Here is a 22,090-nt window from a genome sequence, read left to right as displayed (position 1 = left end):
AAACACTGACCGTCTCACGATCGGCTATAGCATGATCTATCAAGCGTTGATTCACCCTGTCAACCACAACCAAATTCGCCGCGCCAGCCGACTGAGTCTCTGTAGCCTTTGCTCTTCGCACCTCATCCTCGGCCTTTTCTACATGACGCTCTAAGTTCCGAATGCGTCTATCCTTCTGCTCCATTTCTCTTTACGCGACACGAAGGCGCATGCCGATCTCATACGAGCTATAGAGTCCTCTAATCGCCCCATGGAGGCCTTCCCTGAAGACTTCATAATCACTCTTGCCGACAAGCGATTGCTGCACTTTCAGTGGGAATATTTGCTGAGTAAACACCAACGCCACATTCGGATCACGAATGATGGAGTCCGCTTCAGTCATCGGTCTGTTCCCAATAAAGACAGAAAAATTCAGGGGGCGAGGCGGCCTACTCAACTCGTTTCGCACAATGGCTACCCATTCACCGTCCTCATGCTCCATCGCTGCTATAACCCATCTCTGGGGGATTTCTCTACTTCAACCTTTCTGGATGACCTACTTCGACGTCTGGGTGACCAACGTCTCTCTCACACCTCCGCTGCGACGTTTCCTGTTCTCTGAGATTCGCTATCAAATCTGCGATGCATTTCTGCGTCCAACTCTGCTAAGCTCCTTCCTTCTCCTTTATTGTTGAAAAATAGCCTCCCAGACATATGACTGCTCATGATGACGCAGTACGACCACCATCGACACTATCTTCGCTGCTTACTCTCTAATCAGCGACTACCACTTTCCTTGTTTGTGCCAAATCTATTTACCGATGCCTAAAGCCTCATAAATACTGTGTATCCTATTCATTAATTACGGATGCAATGTTTTCGATGCAACCCACAACCGCCACCGCACTGGGGCAAGGGCAATCTATTTTAATCGGCACTGGCACGACGTGTTCAACTAGGGCAAGGGCAAATAAATGAATCTATTCGACCACTTATGTTAGTGCTGAATTACGTTACGCTGCACCACTTGGCCACTAACGTGAGCTGAGCAATGTTGGGCAATCTGTTTTAATCGGCGCTGTCACGTCGTGTCCAACTAGGGCAAGAGCAGATAAATGAATCTATTTGACCACTTATATTAGTGTCGAATTACGTTACACTACCCCACTTGGCCAATAACACGAGCTGATAAATGTTGGGCAATCTGTTTTATCGGCATTGGCACGACGTGTCCAACTGGGGCAAGGGCAACTATATGAATCTATTCGGCCACTTATGTTAGTGCCGAATTACGTTACACTACCTCACTTGGCCACTAACGTGAGCTGATCAATGTTGGGCAATCTGTTTTAATCGGCGCTGGCACGACGTGTCCAACTGGGGCAAGGGCAAATAAATGAATCTATTCGGCCACTTATGTTAGTACCGAATTACATTACACTGCCCCACTTGGCCACTAACGTGAGCTTATCAATTTTTTGGCTTGTTTATTCAAAAAGCTTCCCTATTGATTCACACAACACAAACCATTTTCATTAATAAACTGAGTGAATACAGACTTCCCTTTATACATGAAAACAACCCTAAAAGTGACCTCTAAACAACATGAGCAAAACTACAAAAAATGTATGGAAAAACTAACATCAGGCAAACTTACAAAAAACAAAACTAAAAACCACTTCACATTGATTCGCCTGACTTTATAGTTCTTCAGGATCAGACTCCAGCGACTCAACTTCTAGTTGCTCATAGGGAATCAACTAATCCAACGTCACCTTTGCGGCCGCCAGAGCTTTGAGCTAGTCATGCTTGAAGCCGCGGTTTTCAAATTTTAAGGCCTCATCCGTATACTTCTCAGTGGCCGCCAGCTCTCCAACGTCGAACGCCTTGGACGCCTCTGACTCGGCAAGATCCTTTGCCTTCTTCGCCTCCACCAAGTCGGCCTCCAACTGATTGATCACCTTTTTGGGCAACTTTAGTGCGTCGTCACTTACGTTTGCCCTTTCCTCAGTGGCCAGAGGAAGCTGGTCAGCATGCTTAGCTTTCTGCTCTTCAGCATCGACCTTCGAGCACTCCTCTGTCGCCTTCTGCGCTTCGGCTTCGACTTCGGCTTCGGCATCAGCATCGGCATTAGCATCGGCTCTTATCGATGCCACCGCCAACTCAGCTAACGCTTCTTTAGCCTCGCCTTTTCTATCTCAATCTCGACTTTGAGTACACCGATTTGCTCCACAGCGTCGCAATGACGACAGCCAATTTTTGCGATTCTCCCCGCTGCCTGAAACAAAACACAGGCACATTAGTTGGCGTGTAAAGGAACATTCAACATGTAAAAGTAAATTTCCATCAAGTATTATGTACCAATACAGCCGACTGGGCAGCCAATGCTATTGAAACCACGTCCGACTCTACACGAAACGTGATCTTGTTTACTGGCAATGAAATTGCCGAAGCCACACTTAGGGCCACAGCAAGGTCTTTAATAACCGACGCATCGGTGGCAACCGGCGCATGCTTCATTCTAGGTTGAACGATAAACGGCGCGACTAGGTCTTGGGACGTCTCTTCCACTCTGGGCCGTTTATCGCTTGGTTCTTCGGATGACCTGGCTTCTATTTCGACGGGGCATTTTTCCCCCCCTTTGTTCAACACCTACTTCTGATTGTTGTTCAAGCACTAAGTCGGCCACAACAATCTCTCACTCCGTTTCCTCAACAGGAGCCGCCGGTGGAGGTTCTTGAGTTCCAATGCTTTCAGCCCTCCTTTTGGCCTCCATCCTCTCGACGTTTCTTCTCCTTGCAAATTGTGCAAGTAATTCTCCAGCCATGTTCTCAGGGTCTGTGCCGGGTAAGTCTCCCAAGTCGGTGAAAATGTTGTCCTCTAAGGGAGACGGATCTATTCGGCCTGAAGTGAAAGGAGGATTAAAGCCGACTTCTTCAAAGGCCAAATTGAGCGCTCTATCAACTTCCTCTCCCAAACGATCCTCAGACCCGTCCGAGTTGGACTGGCTTGGCTGCTCAGCAATCTGATCGCCGACTTCACTACCCTGGTCGTCCGAGCCGACTTCACCACCCTGGTCGTCCGAGGCTGAACCCTCAAGACCAATGTCCCTTAGGCTCTTGAAGCTTAGGAAAATGAGTGTCGTGAGATGTCGTTCACATCTTGGAATTGGGATGTGGTCAGCAACCAAAAAAGTTGAATACGTTGGGTCGTATTTCAATAGCACATGGGTGGCGCGCCCTTGCTTTTGAAGGTTTGGACGACCAAAGTATTCAAGTGTAGTTTTGACTTGCGCAAGCACAGCGTCATCGGCCAAAGTAAGGGCTTTTTTAGATCGTTACGTGCATGCAGATGAAAAGATAAGGAAGCAAAGCCGAATGAATTTACAGAGAGAAACAAAAAATGGGTCTATACAGCCACCTGGCTCGCCTTTTTGTCCAGGCGATCTTCACCATTGCGAATTCCCAGTTGCCTTGGACAACAACCATGACGTCGGCAACTCGCTTGCCAAAACTAGCAAGCATAGTCACCAACTGGTGATTTGTGTCCTTGGCTCTAAGAAAGTAACGTCTTTGCCGACCGAATGATTTCGCCAAGACATAGCAGTGTCGAATAGCAGGGATTCCTAGGTTAAGCCTAAGTCAGCGATTCAATTCTAATATGCCCATTATAATTCGATAAAAGTTTACGTTTGGTTGGGAAGGGATAAAACCCCAAAATAATATAGAACGACCCTCAAAAAAGGATGAAGGGGAAAATGGACTCCGCCCTCAACGATTGACAGAAGAGGAAAGATGATCATGCTCGCATCAGTCCTCTCTATGTCAACCACGCTGTCTGCCACAAGGGACAAATGGATGTCGTCTGGGAGCTGGAATGAGGCAGCAATACAAAAGAAAGGAGGACTTACAGGTCAGAGAGAGAAGAACGATAGGGAGCAGGCGAAAATTGCAGAGGTCTTGAAGGAAAAGTGAGAAGGAATACTGAAAACAACCCAAAAACCTTTCAATTCAAAAAACACGAAGGGACAGCGCGTTTTCAAATCGCATTAGATGAATGTCAAGTACGAAGGGGCGGAAGTTGTAATGATTTATGATCGTGTTCATTCTGACGATTCAGTATTGAAAGGAGCGCGAGCGCTGTATTTTTACTTTCAATAACTTTTCCATCTGCAAGCCAAATGAAATGTCTGCACGAACCGAGCACGCCAACTGAATAGGACTAGTCCGATGTTCGAGGGGCAATTGTGGGGGCCGAATTTAATCAATGTGATTGAAAGCTCAACAGTAGGCCCATTAGAGAATGGGGCCGTATACAAATCAGCCCTACCCAGAAGCCCACGTAGCAACGTATGCAAATCTGCCATGAAAAGAGCTGAATGGAAGCCAAAGGACCAAGCTAGAGAGCCGACTAATTAATTACTTTAAGGATCAAGTGTGGGCCCAACCATGGGCCCTGAAGTAGTATAAAAGGAGGAGCCTCGATCAAGGACAGGTATGTGAGAAAGTAACAGATAACTTACAAGAAAAGTAAACACAAAGACAAAAGGACTAACTTGCTTGTTGGAGGGCTAATTCTGGCACCCCCATCCAGAGCGTTTGTTCCTCTTTCAGGTACCATTTCAAGGATCAGGAAAGTTTGTCTGGATCAAAAAGTATTCCTAAACCCCTTTCAGTACATGTATATATAATTGTTTTAATACAATGTGTACATCTAATATATATAGCAATTCTAAACCTAATCCTAAATAGGAAACAAAAATAAACCTAAACTAATTCTAAATAGGAAACAAGAATAAACCTAAACCAATCCTAAATAGGAAACAAATAAACCTAAACCAATCCTAAATAAGAAACAATATTCACATAATATATATTATACTAATATTATTCTCACACCCCACTCAAACTCAAGGTGTTTGGGCAAAAAACACTGAGACTTTGCCAAGAAGAAACTAAAACTGAGCAGCAGTGTGAGTCTTTGGTAAAGAAGTCAGCAAGCTGCAAAGCCGAAGAGACAAAAGGAAACGAGATAGAACCAGACTGCAGATGCTGACGAACAAAGTCACAATCAATTTGATTGTGCTTGGTCCGCTCATGGAAGAGAGTGTTATGTGCAATCTCAATAGCACTGCGGTTGTCACAATAGAGGGAGGTCGGAGAAGACTGAGGGACACCCAAGTCAGAAAGAAGACAACAAAGCCAGACAACTTCAGCAGTAGCATAAGCCATAGCACGATACTTAGCTTAGGCAGTAGAACGAGCAACAACAGTTTGTTTCTTGCTTTTCCAAGAGATCAAGGAATCGCCAAGAAACATACAGAAACCAGACGTGGACTTGCAATCAGTAACATCACCAGCCCAATTAGAATCAGCATAGGCCACCAAATCTAGAGACGAAGTAGAGGACAATAGTAAACCCTGAAATATAATACCTCGAAGATAGCGAAGAATTCGAACCAAGGCAACCCAATGTGTGAAGCGAGGAGTACAGACAAACTGGCTAACCACATGAACAGCATAAGCAAGATCAGAATGAGTAACTGTTAAATAGACTAAGCAATCCACGAGCTCTCGATATAAAGTAGGATCATTCAGAAGAACACCATCAATAGTGTTGAGCTTTACATTAAGCTCAATAAGGGTATCAGAAATCTTAAAGTCAATAAGACCGGCACGATGAATAACCTCATTGGCATACTTAGCCTAAGAGAGAAAGTAGCCCTTTGGAGAAAAAGCAGTCCTTAGGAGAAAAAACTACCTTAATACTAAGAAAATACTGCAATGGGCCCAGATTCTTCATTTCAAAGGTGCGGAAAAGATGCTGCTTGACCTCAAATATAACAGAAGAGTCAGAACCAGTGATGATCATATCATCCATATACAGTAATAACGCAACAAATCCAGTAGAGGTTTGGAGAAGAAATAAAGCAGTCTTAGGCACAACGATGAAACCCAAGCTCAGTAACAGTAGTCTAAAAGCGATCATACTAAGCACGAGGAGATTGCTTCAGACCATATAGAGCACGCCGAAAGCGACAAACCTGTCCAGAAGAATGGTGAACGCCAAGGAAAGGACGCATGTAAACCTCCTCAATGAGATGACCATTAAGAAAAGCATTCTAAACATCCATCTAATAAAGAGGCTAACAACGAACAACAACGACAGAGATCAAAGTACGAACAGTAGTTGTCAACAGGAGCAAAGGTCTCCTCATAATCAATACCATACTCCTGTGAGAAACGTTTGGCAATTAGACGAGCTTTGTAGCCCTCAAGAAAACCATCAGAATGAGTCTTGATTTTGTAAACTCATTTGTAACCAACTAAATTCTTACAACAGGCAAAGGAACCAACTCCCAAGTACTAGTTTTCTGTAAAGCAGACAACCCATCCTCCTTAGCTTGAACCCAATGAGGATCTTGATAGTAGGGATGGCAATTTGAAACCGGCCCGATGGGGACCCGACCCCCGACCCCGAATTGAGCGGGTTTTTCCCGAAAAATACCCCCACGGGGATAGGGATGGTATTTAAAAATTAATCCCCGAACAGATTTGGGCCGGGGACAGGGATAAGTGTTTCAGCCCCGTACCTGGCCCGGCCCCGTCCCCGTTCCCCGGCCCAGTTTATCCCCAAACTTATCCCCGTATATATACTTTCCTATTCACTATCTACCCTCATCTATTCACGGATTTCACAAAATCCATTCTTCTCCACATTACTCTCTCTCTCTCTCTCTCTTTCTCTCACTCTTCTCCTCACCTCCATTACTGCCTTGTCACCGACCAACACCAATCGTCAATGGAAGAACCACTCTCTTCTCTCTTCTCCTCTGTCCCTCTCGGTCTCACGCTTTCTCTCTCAGATTTGATCACACCCCGTGAATCACTAACAGATCTTGAATCACCACATCGCCGATCACCAACAGATCGTGAATCACTCTCGGAATCAGATCGTAAATCAGCCAACAGATCGTGAATCAGCCCTTAGATCATGATTCATGGAGTGAACCGTGAAGCGCTCTCTCTCTCTATATATATATATATATTTTTTAGATGATGAACTTGTTGTTGATGATGAAATTTTCTAAAAATTTCTGAAACTTTTCTGAAATTTTTTTTGTTTCAGATCTGTTTTTAGATGATAAACTTCTTGTTGTTGTTGATGATGAGTTGTATTTTCTGAAACTTTTTTTAGATGATGAGCTTGTTGTTGATGATGAAATTTTCTGAAACTTTTCTGAAATTTTTTTTGTTTCAGATCTGTTTTTAGATGATGAACTTGTTGTTGTTGTTGTTGATGATGAGTTGTATTTTCTGAAACTTTTTTTAGATGATGAACTTCTTGTTGTTGATGATGAAATTTTCTGAAATTTTAGCCGGGGAATGCTCAGGGTCGGGGAAACTCGATCCCTGTTGGGGGCGGGGGTGGGGATAGTGACAGATTCCCCGTCGAGGATCGGGGCCGAGGCCGGGGAAAATTCGAGCATCGGAGATCTAGGACGGGGAGTGTGATCCCCGGCCCCGCCCCGCCCCACCCCCGTTGCCATTCCTACCTGACAGGCCTCCTTGTAAGACTAAAGTTCTGAAAAAGAGTGAATAGCAGACAAAAATATGATAGGAAGTAGAAAAACATGTATTAGACCAACCCAATCTGTTTGGAGGATGACGCACTCAAGTAGGATATCAGTGTGCAGCAGGATCAGAGTAGTCAGAAGCAGGAAGATCAGCAACAAGGGCAGAGACAACCGGTAGAGGAGGAGCCTTGCAACGAGAATAAACTAACAATGGAGGAGGAGAAGAAACCGAAGAAGGAGAAGCAGCCGGAGGAGAAGCACGAGAAGATGGAACAAGCTCAGGAGGAACTGTAGAGATGTACTCATTAGACGGGACCTCAGAAAGAAACGGATCAATATGAACCAAATCCTCTTTGGAAACTGGGGCGGTGAGAGGAGGAAGCTAAAAGTAAGATAGACGTTCGAGAAAAGAAATATGACGGGAGACATAAAGACGACGAGAAACAGGGTCGTAACACCGATAACCTTTCTGAGTAGAACTATAACCCAAAAAGACACAGAGGACAGACCGGGCACTACGTTTGGTCCTATCTTTGCGGGAAAGAAGGACAAAACAGGCAGACCCAAAACCCACGAAAGAGGGAGTAGTTACGAATTTGCGAGAACAAAGCCTCATAAGGAGACCGACCAAAAAGAAAGGGAGTAAGCATGCGGTTGAGAAGAAAAGCAGCAGTAAGAACTGCCTCCTCCCAAAATAGAGCCGGAACTAAGGCAGAGAGAAGAAGAGACCTTACTGTCTCAAGGAGATGACGGTGTTTACGCTTGACTCAACCATTTTGGGCAGGTGTATCTGTACAGTAAGTTTGGTGAATGGTACCCAAATTAGCCAAATACTCATAGAACTCATTTTTAAAATATTCCCCACCCAAGTCAGAACGTAACACTTTAATTGTAGACCCAAACTAAGTAATAATCATAGACTGAAAGGTACGGTATATTTGATAGAAATCAGACTTATGAGTCATAAGATAAACCCAAGTGTAACGAGTGCAGTCATCAACAAATGACACATAGTATGCAAAACCCCCTTTGGTGAGAATAGGAGAAGGGCCCCAAACATCAATATGAACTAAAGAAAACGATGTATCAGATATAGAAATACTTTTACGAAAAGGTAAGGCTATCATTTTGACAAGTTTACACCCCCGGCATTCAGTAAGTTCAGTAGGAAAAACTTTACCCAATATACCTGACTGAGCTAAAGACCATAAGCAGTCAGCAAACAAATGCCTAATCTAGAATGCCACAAGTAGAAAGGAGTGGACAGAGAATCTAATTGAAAAGAGGAAAAAGTTGTTGGAGAAGTTGTCATAGGTAGATGCAAGCTCTCCACCACATAGAGGTCTCCAACTCTACGGCCAATCCCAATCTACTGCTTGGACATCCTGCACAGAATAGATAAAAGAAGAAAAGATAATATTAAAATCAGAGGCATCAAGATGACTGATAGATAATAAACTGACAGATAACTGAGAAACATAAAGGACAGATGGAATAAGGACAGCAGACATAGCAGACGATAAGACAGACCCAACAGATATAATAGACATACTAGACCCATTAGCAGTATTAACAGTAATAGGAAAAGGAGGGAGAGTACAATTTTGAAGTAAGAAGAGATGGGGAGTCATATTATGAAAGGCACCAGAGTCAAAAATCCAGATAGATGAAGAGATACTTGAAGAAGACCCAAGCAAACCAGAATGAAGAAAGGAAACAATGGAAGTAGACGGGAATGGCTGGAAGGTAGACAATGCATGCTGAAGCTGACTAATCTGAGCACTCAAGGAAGCCTAGTCAGGATCAGGAGCTGGAGTAGATACAATAGAACCAACAGAAGCCTGAAAATTACTCGGAGAAGAAGGGCAAAACTGGGTCCGAGACTGCTGAGAATACGAGCCAGATAGACATCCCTTCTTGGGATAGTGACACTTCACATGGCCCCTCTGATGGCAGAAGGCACACTCATCCGGAGCTAGAGACATCATAATAACCAGAAAGCTAAGGGGTTGAAACCAACAAAAGAACCAAACGTTGAGGTAAAGTCCAGCAAGTCGAAGCAGAGAACTAGAGACCAATGACGAAGAGCTTCAATCGACACAGCCAGAAAGAGAGAGAACCAGAAGTCGAGCGAGAAGAACAAGGTCAGACAGAGGTGCGAGAGAGAGAGAGAGACCTTCGCGAACCAAAACGAGAGAGAGAGAGATCCCTCGCACGAACCAGATGGGTCAACGTGTTGTCAAGTTGCAATTCTAGTGACAAATACGACTTCAATGAACACCCAATGGCAGCAAAACAAACACTAAAGATCCAGACAAATTGCGATGATGAACTACAATGACTAGACGAACCAGACGAAACAACCAGACGAAGTACCCAACTCAGATGGGTCGACTTCGTGAGACCAGAGATTAGAATTAGAGATGGCTACTAGGGTTTCAAGTCCTTCAGGTTTCGAACCAAGCTTTGATACCATGTTAGTTTTCTAAATAAAACTGTATATATAATTGTTTTAATACAATGTGTACATCTAATATATATAGCAATTCTAGACCTAATCATAAATAGGAAACAAGAATAAACCTAAACCAATCCTAAATAGGAAACAAATAAACCTAAAGCAATCCTAAATAGGAAACAATATTCACATAATATATACTATACTAATATTATTCTCACACCCTTAACTCTGCATTGTGACAACAAAGTTGCCACTAGTATTACTCACAATCATGTTCGGCATGACAGAACAAAGCATATTGAGATCGACAGACATTTCATTAAGGAGAAATTGAATAAGGGTTTAATATGCATGCCTTTTGTGAAGTTTGAAGACCAATTAGCTGATGTATTTACTAAGCTGGGCACGAGAAATATATTTACATCAACTTGGGGGAGAGTGTTAAGTATTAGTGTCTAAGGGTAGTTATGTCCTTAGTTTTTTTAGTCTTTATTATAAATATGTATAAGAGGGGAGAACCCTAAGATTATTAGTGTGTTAATAAACTCAGTCGTCCTCTCTTTTTCTTCTTCCTTTCGATCTTTTCTTTCTCTTATGCAAATTTAACAAGTTCAACAGCACCTCAAGACAATGCCCAATGCCAAAAGCTATAACGTCTCAAGGGCAATCAACTTAATTAACAAGCACTAGCCGCAACAGAAGGAAGCTAGGACAAATAGAGTTAGACACTTAGCTATAGCCGCATGCAAAAGGAATGTGGTTCTATCTGAGAAACCACCAGCTTCATAAGGTTAAAAACAAAATATTGGGTGAAGAAGGATAACTTTGTTAATGTATATATGGTATATATTCCTACATATATTAGGTATTGATTTCCTAGATAATATTAAGTATTGCCACAGTTAGATCTCTTATAGGATACTTTTTATCATAGTTAGATTTCTAGTAGGATACTCTTTCTCAGCCTATATATATAGGCCTTCTATTGTATAGGACAAATCATTCAATACCATACATATTATTTTCTCTCTCTCTCTACTATTCTAACATATCGTCCAGGATGCTGAAAAGAATAGTGAATCTAATTCGTTTACTCATTAGTCACCCAAGATATTAGGCAGGATGAACATGGTGTCAGCAAGACAAAGATTTTCAATGGGTAAAGAAGATCCAGAAATCGCCGAAAACAGAGATACAGTAGTTGCTCCTCCAAGGAAGAGCGTTGTTGAACCAGTCGATCAGTGGGCTTTTCTAGATGAAATCGAAGCTCCAATGTGGATAGATCTCGATCTAGAAGCCGCGTCTGGTTACAAAGACAATGATGATAACTGGTTCAAAATAAGCAATTAGTCCCAGCCAGTTTCTATATCGGTCCGGCACGACCTTAAATTGCCCTGGCATTAATTCTAGCCAGTTCCTACAATGGTCCAACACGACCATAAACTGTCTCTCGGCATTAGTTCCAGCCAATTTCTATATCGGTCCGGCGCGACCTTAAATTGTCCTGGCATTAGTTTCAGCCAGTTCCTACAATGGTCCGACATGACCATAAACTGTCTCCCGGCTTTAGTTCCGGTCTCTGATCTATTTCAAGCGCCCTTGAGCTCCCGTTCAGATTTTAGGATATTTATAAGAGCAATGAAAGAGAGTAGTGAAGTTTCAAGAAGGTGATTGGATTACGTGTTTCACAGCAAAGTGATGATCGGACTTGAGAGCATTGAAATTCTTGTTTAAACTATCCTGGCATTAGTTTCAGCCAGTTCCTACAATGGTCCGACATGACCATAAACTGTCTCCCGGCTTTAGTTCCGGCCTCTGATCTATTTCAAGCGCCCTTACGCTCCCATTTGGATTTTGTAATCTATTTGCCTTTTATTTTATTTAGTTTTATTTCATGTTTTAGTTTATCTCTCCAAACTATTGTAGGAACTGGTTGAAACTAATGCCAGAACAATTTAAGGTTGCGCCAGACCAATATAAAAACTAGCTGGAACTAATGCCAAGAGACAGTTTATAGTCGTATCGGACCATTGTAGGAACTAGCTAGAACTAATGCCAGGACAGTTTAAGGTCGTGCCGGACTGATATAGAAACTGGCTAGAACTAATAGCTTATTTTGAACCAGTTATCATCATTGTCTTTGTAACTAGACACGACTTCTAGATCGAGATCTACCCACATGGGAGCTTCGATTTCATCCAGAAAAGCGCACTGATTGACTGGTTCAACAATACTCTTCCTCGGAGGAGCAACTACTGTATCTCTGTTTTCGGCGATTTCTGGGTCTTCTTTACCGATTGAAAATCTTTGTCCCGCCAACACCATGTTCATCCTGCCTAATATCTTGGGTGACTTATGAGGAAACGAATTAGATTCACCATTCTTTTCAGCATCCTGGACGACTTGTGGATGGACAAACCTCCTTATCTCTTTTTTATCCTTGCATATAGACGTTTTGCCTTCTAGAAGTTGGTGTGGATTTCACCCTATTTCGAGAGATGTCATCAAGTTTCTTCAAGGCAGATCCAAGGGTTACAACTTTATTTCCCATTTTGACAAGGTCCGCACCTAAGGAAATCTTTTTTCTTTGTCCTGCTGACACCATGCTCATCCTGTCTAATATCTTGGGTGACCTATGAGGAAATGAATTAGATTCACCATTCTTTTCAGCATCCTTTGGAACAATACTCTTTTGCTTTGTCACTATCTGAACCTGCTGAACCGTTCCTCCAGCTCCGGTGTTGGGTCTCTAACTCATAACATTCTCTTTACCATTTCCAAGTCTATTATACTTGTTGACTCCCACTTTGTCATTTGCTTTTGTAGCACCAGTCACAAAATCTTGTGCATTGACTCTACGTAGCCTCATGGCTTTTGTAGCACCAGTCACAGAATCTTGTGCATTGACTCTATGTAGCCTCGTGGCATTAGAATGCACAACTTTGTTAACCTTCGATTTTGCAATTTCCAAGTGGGCTGACTTTGCGGCAGCAATGGTTTTACTTCCACATCCAGATTTAAAAGTCAAATCCCGTGAAGATTTACTGATTAAATTCTTGATTCGGTGATGCTTATTTGATGCAACACCACAACAATTGCTCTATCCCCAATCCTTGATTCTGTAGTTTTTGCCTCTTGATCTTGAGACCGATCGTGGAAGCTTTGGAGAAGATGTTTTGTTTGTATTCCCCTCGCCAACACGAGAAAATGCAGAAATTAACTGTCGAGAAGAACTTTGCATTGAACTGCAAATTTCAGAGGCAAGTATAATATGATCTCAAGAACAAGATTGTCAACAATGACTGCCATCATGTGTTTATTTCTTCACTTCTGATTGGCACCAATGTCTATGTCTAATATCTTGGGTGACTTATGAGGAAACGAATTAGATTCATCATTCTTTTCAGGTTTGTTTATCTCAGTTATATACAATTGTTATACAAGTTTCAAATTTCCAATAAATTCCAAAACTAAACGAAGTTTTGGTAGTGTTGGAGAAAATAGATGAGCAAGAAGGTTTCAAGCTGTTTGGGACCACAGATTCTCGAGAACCTGAATATGCAGTAGAAATACTCGAGCAAAGGGAGCAAAAGCTCTTATTTTATGAATCCACTGAATTGGAAAGAGCAAGCAACTTAAGTAAAAGTTTACCTTGGGATAGTGCTTTTTTCACCAGTGCAGGAGTTCTAGATCCAAAAGAGTTGTTTATTATAAATAAAGGATTTGAGAAGGCTGAAGCTCACCTATTACCCGTAATTCAAGAAGATCTGTGTAGGTGGAGATATGTAGACTCAAAATCTACATTAGATAGTGATGACTTCTCTTTGGACAACAACCAAAGCACTAAGGTTGATCTGTTTGAAGAAATAAGAGCATCCATTGAGAAATCCAATATCATGTCCAATATTTGCAAGTCAGTTTGCAAATCAGGAATTGGAGAAGCCCACAAACGGGAAACCCACTCCTTGAAAAAACTTGACGACATCTCTCGAAATAGGGTGAAATCCACACCAACTCCTAGAAGGCAAAGCGTCTTTATGCAAGGATCAAAAAGAGTTAAGGAGGTTGTCCATCCACAAATCTTCCAGGATGCTGAAAAGAATGGTGAATCTAATTTGTTTCATCATAAGTCACCCAAAATATTAGGCAGGATGAACATTGTGTCAGCAGGACAAAGATTTTCAATGGGTAAAGAAAACCCAGAAATCGTTGAAAACAGAGATACAATAGTTGCTCCTCCGAGGAAAAGCGTTGTTGAACCAGTTGATCAGTGGACTTTTCTGGATGAAATCGAAGCTCCCAAGGGGTAGATCTCGATCTAGAAGCCGCGTTTGGTTACAAAGACAATGAATTGTCTCCTGGCTTTAGTTCCGGCCTCTGATCTATTTCAAGCGCCCTTGCGCTCCATTTCAGATTTTGCAATCTATTTGCCTTTTATTTTATTTAGTTTTATTTCATGTTTTAGTTTCTCTCTCCAAACTCAAGATGTTTATCCTCCTTGAGTTTGAGGAGAGATGTTAATGTATATATAGTATATATTCCTACATATATTAAGTATTGATTTCCTAGATATATTAAGTATTGCCACAGTTAGGTCTCTTATAGAATACTCTTTCTCATAGTTAGATTTCTAGTAGGATACTCTTTCTCAGCCTATATATATAGGCCTTCTATTGTATAGGACAAATCATTCAATACAATTCATTCAATACCATACATATTATTTTCTCTCTCTCTCTCTCTCTCTCTCTCTCTCTCTCTACTATTCTAACAAACTTTACATAAATAGTAAACTTGGAATCATCTGGTCCACATAATGGAGTGAAAAGAGAAAGCACTTTATTGTCAATTTGAAGAAGAATTAGGGATGTGATGGTTTGCATACTATACTGTCATTGGATCTAAGAGTTGGTATGGTATAGGGTTCTAAATATTGTTGTATCACGTATCGTTCATTATGTAATGAAATTTTGGACTTCCGATATCGTTATTTACTGATATATCACCCAATACTATCCGATATCGACTAATATATGACCGTATTGCCAACATTAATGCATATCTCGATATTGTTATTTAATACTATGCTATGGTTAAAGATCAAGGAGCCAACTCCCTTCGGAGCCTTTCTATTACTAGTTCTTGGAGAACCTCTATGCCAACATGCAAAAAGATCTTTCACCAACTATGGCATCACCTATGATATACCAAACACTGAAAACAACAAACCCTAAACATGGCAAGCCACTGGACCGTCTAACGGTGTTCAAACCCCACCCCTTTTATCTAAAGTCCTATAATCTTGCACAAAGACCTCCTTGTTCACTGCAATCCTGAAGAGTTCTAGGAAAGCTTCCTTTGGAGGCCTATAATGTCCTACCAAAATCTCACGACACCCATTATGCACCTTGAAAGAGATGAGCTCATAGAAGTCATCCTAAACCTTCATAATACCCTTTGTAGACCCCTACTCCATAGGACTCTCTAATGAACTCCATAGTCCACTCTCCCTTTCACAATTCATAACCATACTTAACCAACATCCTCCTCCACAAACTCTCTCCAAAGAAAATCTCCACAACCGTTTTCCTAACAAGGCCTTAATAAACAAACCCATATTTTTTATACCCAATCCAAAGTTTTCAAAGGCTTTACTGAGACTCGCCTCGAAGCTAAAGTAAAACGTGTCAAACCTTTGATTTTTTAGCTATACTCCCTAAAGGCTTGCACATCAAAATTTGAGGCATGCACCATAGGTGCGCCTTGTATGCCTATTTCGCATAAGCCTATGACGAGCACGCATATGAAAAGGTTGCCTTAGATTCTTGTTAAACTTTAATTTAGTAGATAGTTTAAACATCAAAAAGCCAAAAATTAAAAAAGAACCCCTTTTGTGACTATATTTTATAGAAAAAATAAATAAAACAAACAACGAACAAAAAATACAGAGTTAATGCTCAAGTGAGAAGCTCAATCACTGAAGCAAAGAATGTCAATTTCACTTTCAATGAAGGCAAGCTTCATTCTCTGTAATGAAATGTTCGATGCCTTGAGGAGAAAAGTATTTATACCTTCTTATTTAATTTTTATTTGTTTTTTCACTATTTTAAATATTTAATTTATATGCTAAATACTGAAATTTAAAATTTGAAATGCTTACGCATCAACACCTTAAGGCTTATGCCTCTCTTCATGAGAGGTAAAACGCCTCAAGTTATGCATTCGCCTTTAAAAACTTTGGCCCAACCCATTCCCCCTCTCTGAACAATAACTTCCTTCCACTCCACTAGATGACGTGAACTCATCCCTTAATCTACAACAAAGGAAGTTCCTCATCAACTTTCTTACTTACACATGGCCATTTGGTCCCTTTTTTTTTTTTGAAAAGATGATCATATATCCCCTTATTATTAGGTTGGCACACCACCACAGGGTAGGTTGGACTTTTATCAAACAACTTCTCCCCAACCAGGTTGATAGGTCTAAAATCCCTAATATTCACTACCGCCCCTTTCTTGGAAACCAATACCATAAATGATGCATTCAAGCTCTTCACAAATGTCCCCAATTCATAAAAATCTTTGCACAACTACCAACACATCTCCTTACCATCCCTCAACATCTTTAAAAGAAGGTCATAAAGAAGCCCATTGGAATCCATACACACTAGAGAAAGCCCATTGGAGTCCACATTATCCAAATTCTAGAATAAACAGGAGACTGAAAATGAATCAACCCAAACCTCCTTGCTTCTCAAAACTCCAGATTCCAACATCATCACCACATTTATCCACCAAACTCTTTCAAAAATGCTCCTACAATCACCTCCGCAGCAACATTCCATCACTTCACAACAGCAGAAAACTACCTCAAAACTATCAAAATACAATGCACGTTGTCCAAACACTAATTTAAAGTAGTAAGAATACATACCACAGTATCACAAATTTTAACAAAAGTAATTCAATGAATAGAATTCAACAAAAGATTAACATTTATGCAAAGAATGCACACAAGAACAAGAGTAAGCACAAGAAATGGAAAAAAAGAGAAACTAAAGAGCCAGAAAAAGGTAAAACCCACTAACCTTTATCCAGAAATTCCACGACTAAATACAAATTATCTTTAAAAGTTAGTTTTTTTCTCAGTTCGATCACCAGTCGGACACTGAGAGTAGAGCCTATAGAGTTCAAAATCGAGAGAGAAAGAAAGTACAATAACATAAAATTGAAAGTTACAGGTTGCTGATAATCGACTTCACTAAAAATATATGCGTGTATATACGTATTTGTATATGTAGAGAGAGCGAGAGAGAGAGAGAGAGAGAGAGAGAGAGAGTTTACTGGTCGATCAGAAACCCTAGAGTGAGGAGGAAACACCAATCGAGGGAAGGACACACATTTTTTGTGGTTTTTTTTTTTTTTTTTTTGGTTTACGAACGCTTGTCAGTGTGGTTTATTATGATTTGGACGTAAAATTATAAATCAAATTAGGAAGGACGGATTAGTAAATAATCAAATTCACTATGCTTTTTTAGAATATTTTAAAAATATTTTTAAAAAAAATTTACTTTCTTATTTTTCGTATTTTTTTATTTTTATTGAATTTTTTTAATATTTTAAGTAATTTTTAGACATATTTAACATAAATATATTTAAAAAGTAAAAAATTTGTGAAATTTTTTTTAAAAAATTCACTAAATATCAAAAATATAAAATATATATATATATAAGAATTTAGTATATTTTTTGTATTTTTACGTATTTATTAATTTTTTAAGATATTTTTTCACAAATTTTTTATTTTTTAAATACATCTAAGTGAGGTGCATCTAAAAAAGTTTAAAAAATGTTTAAAATTTTAAAAATTTAAAAATATTCACTAAAAACAAAAATAAAAAAACTTAGGCCTTGTTTGGTTTGTATTTGAGAAAAAAAATTTTGAAATGTGCTCTACAAACACATTTTTGAAAGTAATAAAACTAAACAAATTTTTCTAAAAAAATTCTTAGAAATGTGTTTGGTTGACTTTTTCCAGGATCACTTTTAAACATGTTTCCAAACACATTTTCAAAAAAAATTCTCAGAATTTTGTTTAGTTGGTTTTTTTAAGGAAAAAAAATGTAAACACTCCCATTTAAAAAAAAAATCTGCAAAGTTTAGAAGAAAAAAAAAAATGAGATATAAAATAAATTCCAATTTTATACATAATTCGAAATTTCCATTTTTATACGTACTCGGATTTTTTCGTAATTAAATTTTGAAATATATATATATATATATATATCTGGAAAAAAAATTACAAAAAAAAAAAATGTTGCCAAAAAAATCTGCAAAAAACATACTTGGAGTAAATTTTTTTTTATACATACTTGGATATTTCCATTTGTATACATACTACATAATATGCCATAAAAAAAATAAAAAAAAAAACTACAAAAACTTTTTAGTCATCTCCTCGTAACCATATTTCACCAGTAATTAACATATCAAGGTTTAAAACAACTACCACATGGTTTAAAAAAGCCACACATGAACAAACAAACATTAAAAAAAATTCAACTATGATACCGATACATGAACCATACATTCAAAACAAACATTAAAAAAACCATACATGAACTAACAAACATTAAAAAAACTACCACAATCTGTTTAAAAATAATAAAAAACAAAATATTACAACATAATTAGTACCGATGGTTGAGCTAACATAATAAAACTTCAAGTACAAGCATTGTGGGCAACCACGGTTACTGACATCCTACTTAAGTAGAAAGACAAAGAAAAGTACCAACAAAAGGATCATAATAGTAAAACAAAGAAAAGCGTTGCATCCACAACAAACCCAAAACAACCACTTCCCGCCAGAGCGAGGCACTTGAGCAGGTCTAAGATGATGTACCCCACCATCATAGTCATCTACCCAGTAGAAGGAGCCCCTATGATTATCCTAATTAGGACAACGGAAAAAGTAACGACCATTGTTTGCTTTAGTGCAAGCCATAATCACCAACATTGGACCAGCACCACATGAACAATTTGGTGTCACTTTCATCTGCATATGGCGTCAAATTAGCAATCCCATTCTCAAGTATATAAAATAAAACAATTTATAATGTGAAGTTTAAATACATAAAAAGTGTTTACTGTACAACCACATTGATTAACCTACTTTGATTATGTGGTCCATTTTTTTCAATTATCAAAAAGTATCTACCTAGTTGTAATCTACCTATTATTGTATGCTTCCCACATAGATGTTGCAAGCTCATCTCACCATTGTCCCATCTGCAATAGTGTTCACTTGACATGTTGACATGGTAGTGTTGTTGCATAGCTGGTACTCCATCTTCATTTCCATGGACATTTTCAACTCCAACTTCACCTTGAACTTCACTTGCACCTTCACCTTCACCTTTACCTTCACCTCCACCTTCACCTTCATCTTCGTCTTCATCGTCATCGTCATCGTCATCTTCATCTTCTTCACTTGATTCTTCTACATCGAAAAATTCATCTTGCTCTTGCACCGTATGGATCCAATTGTGGAGAACACAACATGCCATAACAATTGGCCCTTGCCGTACCATATCATACCGTGGCATGTGTTTCAATAATGAAAACCGTTGCTTCAACACTCCAAAGGTTCTTTCTATTACATTCCTCAAATAATAATGTCTATGGTTGAACAACTCCTTTGGACCATGATAGCGACGCCGTGTATTGAACTCCTGCAAATGATATTTTTGCCCACGATATGGAGCTACGTACCCGGGCATATTTGTATATCCGATGTCAACGAGATAATACTTGTCTACAGTAAAGCACTTTCAATAAGAACAAATCATGGCATATTTGGTGTTCACCAAAAAAAAAATTATGTAAAAAAAAAAACTACATTTACTAGGTGTCGGGTGTGGAAAATTAGTGGTAGTTGTGATAAGTGCTTCTAAAATAATTCTCGAATCATGTGCACTACCTTCCCAACCAGTGTATACAAATGTAACCTTCATGTCAAATGAACATGCAGCCATCATATTTTGAGTAGTATTCACTTTTCTACCTCGATATGGCATTTGGTCAGCTTCTCGTGCCACAGTAGCAATATGTGTGCCATCTATGGCCCCTACACGGTCCTACATGACATAAATTTTGAATGTTTTGAAGGAAAAAAAATTGGCCAACCTTTTGATCCTTTGGTGTATTCATGCATGTAATGTACTGTAGTTATTGTCACAGCTATATTAGATCATAAACATATTCATTTACCCATAACTTTGAATTAATTTATCAAAATAATTCATGCATATAATCTATGCATGCATTTAATCTTCAAGCCATATAAAATAATTCAAATAAATTGGCATTTATGTTACCTTAAACCATGGCCAGTAGCGTCTGTTATTTCGAATTTCAGGAGGCGTTACAGCCATGTTTGGTGGTTGGATTATAAATGGCGCAAGATTTCCCAACGCCCACATCATAAGTACGAAATGTCAATGAATTGTCTCTTTTGAGTGCTGCAATCGATCTCCAACATTTCTTGTATGTGATTTGACCACAAATAAATAAAAACATAGCCAACGACTCTTCAAGTGACAATCTCGTGTTTGACCAGTCTACAACATTTCTACGGACAATCTCTTTAACCAATTCCATAAATGTCATGACTTCCATACGCAATTGGTTACAAATTGATTTCGGATTTCCACTCAGTAAGAATTTTATGTATTGATCACCGGTGTATGGACAATTACGTTTCAGTTGTCTCGTAGGAATGTCACTTGTTAGTTGACAAACCATGTGGTAGTCCATCACATCATTGTCATCGTCACTATATGGATCGTACATATTGTTTGGTTGCCTTCCATTGGGTCGTGACGACGACATCTAAATCGGAAAGTGTAAAATAATCAAGGTATTAACTTTAATGATATGAGTATAGTACTAAAATTTTAACAAGCACATGTAAAAGAGCATGGTCAGAATAGTACGAAATAAGAAACATTGGCATGCGTAATTAATGATAGTATTGCAACAACAAAGAAGGGAAAAAACAAATTAGGACAACATAGTGCTCAGTCTAAATCAAAAGCAAATAGAAAGCAGGAAATAAGAAATTGGAGCAACGCCCAACATAGTCTAATACAAATGTAAAAAAAAAAAATGAAAACAAAAAAAACAAAAGCAAGTTGTAAAAAAAATAAATAAACCCAAACAATTCTGAAAGCACCCAGCCTTGTCACAAAGTATGTCGACCTTCACCTCAAATCGAACTGTGGGATGACCAAGCTTCTCACAAATTGAGGATCCAAAGATACCTCATTTCGGGTTCCATGGTCATAAACATGGTTCGCCATTCTAGTGATGTAAACATGTTCATGGCCTTCAAAAATAAGGTCGGATCCAGGGCCATTGATTTTAGGATGGCCATATAGGCTGAAAAGAAGTACACATTAGCTGTCCCAACGTTTGCCTCTGCTCAAAGGTAAAACCGTTCACGTACGTCACATGAATGTTGCCATGATTGCAGTGCATCATCCATTCTTGGGTTCTTGCTGGACTGACCCTGCCCACCAAACTTATGCTTACTTCCGGAAGTGTAAGATTCATCTACTACGCCTTTCCCCGATGCATATGCAAGAAAGCATTTATCCATTTCTCGCTCGTCATCAGATGTGGGTGCACCCTGACGAAAGGAACGGGCAAAAGCTCTAGTGGCAAATGACTTGGAAAATATTTCTGACATTAGCTCATAATGTTCAAGGCCTTTGGTTTGGAATTGTTTTGCATTTGAGTGTGCCTACAAGTTGTAAACATTAATTAATCATTAAAAAAAAAATTCTCTATACACATGGTTCTGGTAAATGTATGTACCAAAACAATTACCTAAACATAATTTTCCCAAACATCATATGGGGCTATCACTGTTTGAGTTATTGGATCCCAGCCCAATCCCGTGTGGTTTTTTAGAGCAACAAACTCTTTGTAGTTCGCCTTCAAACGCGCAAACTTACCCTTCAATTTTTTTAGCCCAAAATTTTTTCCAAGCTTTTTAGTCATCTCCTCATC

The 22,090-nt window shown here is 39.5% G+C and overlaps 1 protein-coding gene across 10 annotated transcripts in view; it reads right to left on the bottom strand.

Moving 5' to 3' along the window:
• The window catches only part of LOC114257028 (L10-interacting MYB domain-containing protein), a 32,441-nt gene extending 14,952 nt beyond the window's left edge, over positions 1-17,489 (bottom strand). For 3 of the 10 annotated variants that reach the window (XM_082905968.1, XM_082905972.1, XM_082905971.1), the window contains exons 1-2: positions 17,360-17,468; positions 17,104-17,196 (exon numbers count right to left, since the gene is read on the bottom strand). The gene's annotated coding sequence lies outside the window, so the exon portion shown is untranslated. Of the gene's footprint in view, positions 1-8,744; positions 8,941-17,103; positions 17,243-17,359 lie in introns of those variants that run through there. The other 7 variants (XM_082905970.1, XM_082905975.1, XM_082905977.1 and 4 more) reach the window with 6 other exon arrangements.
• Positions 17,490-22,090: the final 4,601 nt, after the last annotated feature.

Source organism: Camellia sinensis, chromosome 14 (assembly GCF_055761805.1).
Source record: "Camellia sinensis isolate YWXY chromosome 14, ASM5576180v1, whole genome shotgun sequence".
Lineage (NCBI taxonomy): Eukaryota > Viridiplantae > Streptophyta > Magnoliopsida > Ericales > Theaceae > Camellia > Camellia sinensis.
This window is presented reverse-complemented; position numbering and strand designations above follow the sequence as displayed.